The sequence below is a fragment of the Helianthus annuus genome, chromosome 1 (genome assembly GCF_002127325.2).
Source record: "Helianthus annuus cultivar XRQ/B chromosome 1, HanXRQr2.0-SUNRISE, whole genome shotgun sequence".
Lineage (NCBI taxonomy): Eukaryota > Viridiplantae > Streptophyta > Magnoliopsida > Asterales > Asteraceae > Helianthus > Helianthus annuus.
In genome coordinates this window covers 127115975-127118803 of record NC_035433.2, presented here as the reverse complement: position 1 = coordinate 127118803, position 2829 = coordinate 127115975, and the positions used below count along the sequence as shown (strand labels likewise).

General features: G+C 33.1%; 1 long non-coding RNA gene across 1 annotated transcript; it reads right to left on the bottom strand.

Moving 5' to 3' along the window:
* Positions 1-1202: 1202 nt before the first annotated feature.
* On the bottom strand, positions 1203-2829 carry LOC110939649. Its single transcript, XR_002592353.2, has 3 exons — positions 2689-2829; positions 2108-2174; positions 1203-1307 (listed from the first exon to the last, which is right to left on the bottom strand). It is a non-coding gene; the product is annotated as an uncharacterized LOC110939649 (long non-coding RNA).

The window sequence follows — 2829 nt, the reverse complement described above, 5'->3', positions numbered from 1 at the left end:
AAACCGGCTTCTCAAGCACAATGTTACTTGTTATATATGTTACTTATCTTACATACTTTTAGTATATTATGATTATTGGTAATTAAAACTTCTTATTTTATATTGTAGGAAACGAAAATATTTATGTTCTTGTTGATGATGACGACGACGATGATAATAAATTTCGTCTTTTAAGCGATAGTGAACTTGATGCATTCAACACTTCAATCCTATAAACCCATTGTATATTTTTATTTAAAAAAACCTTTGTTGGAAAATTGATTTTTGATCATGGAATTACAATAAAACCTCTAAAAATTAATAATGTTGGGACCGGGATATTTTATTAATTTAGTGAGATATTATTATATCGATAAATTACTAAATTATTAAGTTAAGGAGTTGGCAACAAATCTTCACAACTCGGAAAGAAGCATTGCAAGCGGCAACAACTCTTCACAACTTTTTGTTGCAATACGAGAATACAATGCCTCAACTCTTAATAACAGAGAGATTTAAAGATGAACTCAATATAATTTGAAGTTCACAAAAAAAAAGTAACTATAGATTCAGTTTTTACTAGACAATCCTAGAATTTTGGAATATTTTAGTAATTATTAATTTACAGTTTCGCTGGGACCAATATATATTTACATTGGAATTTCAAAAAAAAAAATAGTATCTATTATTTTATCAATTGGGGTCCAATTTTGTACTGGTCCCAAGTTAGGACCGAACAAATTATTAATTTTATCGAGGTTATTAATTTATCGAGTATTAAATTATAGAGGTTCTAGTGTATTGTATATAGTTTTGGGTTGTTTTTTAATTGAAATTATATTTTTATGAAATTATAGGGTTGACTAGCCAATCAGGCGGAACCGCCCATTACAACCAGTTGAACCATTTCTGAACCTAACTTGATACGGTATAATAATCTATTTTTAAAATATTTCCTTTATTTATATTTAGTCGCAACATCTTTGTCACACCCCAACCGATGGTGGAATCATCGGGGCGCGGCACTGAGCGAAACAAATTGTTCAAAGAAATTCCATAACGACTAAATGTAAGACCCGTATTAAAATACCCATTTTAACTAGCAAATAAGCTTTACATAATATACAAAAAGTAGTCCTTACAAAAACTTTCAAGATTCTTAACCCATTTGATAAAACATTTACATGTTTAAACTACAACAATGTTCCAAGATAAACTACTAGAGTTTACAAAATAACAAAACGAAGTTCAAGTGCGGAAGCGTAAAGTTAGGTGTTCGGTCCAAATCAACTGCTTGATCATCATCCTTCACTTGAGTACCTGAAAAACTAATGTTTTAAACAGGCATTAGTATTATTAACGATGGGAATACACGTATTGGATTAGGATTGGTAACTTATCCCAAATCAAAAGTGAAAAATTCAGAAAATTGGGCTCCACCGTAATTTACGGTATCACCGTAAATTACGGTGGTTTCTGGGCATTTGGGGTACCTACCGTAAACCAGGAGGTTCCCACCGTAGCATTTTAATGGCCACCGTAAATTACGGTGCCACCGTAATTTACGGTGAGCCCTGCACTTGTTTTCTTGCTTTTTGACCTTGAGCATTCAAGTTCCATTTTGCAGCAAAGTGACCCCGGACAGGTTTATTACCCACCCAAGGTTAATTACCCAATTTAGGACTAATACCCGTTATCACTTTCGCTATCCCAAAAGGGAAAACTCCCTCATCAATCTATATATGACTATATCCGACTTTCGTATTTACCATCTACACAACTATTCACAATTTTCAATCAAGATTACAACCCCTATATAAGGAATTTAAACTTTACAACTATCATGGCATGTCTAAATTACGACTTACATAAAGGATATATCCAAGCGTTAAGCGATAGTGTCTAATTTCATGTTTAATACGAGACTTGTTTTGACCCGTTTGGTTGCTAAATCAAGCACCATTCAGGGCATGTAAATATCCATGTTTGTCGCTTGTTTTGACCCATTTCGCTTGTTTATGTCACTAATCATTTTCATGGCATTTTGGTAACCTTGATTATCATGTTTCAGAATTTATTACCTAAACTAGCAATTAAGTACAATGTATCGAAACAATAAATTTCGTACCTTTAAAGCGCGCCTTTTCCTCGTGAATTCCCCTCGACTTGTCCGCTAGATGAACCGGACTCTTTGCCTAGAAAATTCAGTTTTCACAACATGTTTAGAACTCTTTTCATGACCATAATCACATCATTATGGACCATTTTCAAATCTGCGTTTTTATCCAAATTTTAACATTTAAGTTCTCACTTTGGCATTTCAACAAACACCTAGCGGGTCAGATTTTCCTACAATCGTTACCAAGTTCATGACTTTATGATTTGACATCAAATATCACTATAATAGCAATTTTTGCATACATTTAGTATCAATATCACTGGAATTACTTCTTATAATGAAATTTATACTAGGATTACACTCAAAATCCTAATATTCATCATCAACATACAAAACCCATAACTTAACATCTATGGATTCATGGAATTTTCCTGAATTAGGGCATGATTTCACATATAGTTGTCTAGGTTTTAATCCTAGACACTATATCATCTTTAATCTAACTAATTACTATCATGCATCAACAAAATTTCAGATTTGCTAGATTCATGAGAATTTCAAGTAGTAAATTCTCACAAAACTTTACATACCTCTTAATCCTCTTGCGATGAGGGACACAATTCTAAGCTTGGATTTCGTTTTGGTTATGATTTGAGCCTCCAATTGCAAGAAATTGTGACTTTAGGGTTTTGGAACAATGGGGGTCGCCCCTTGCCTTGCTTCTGTCGACC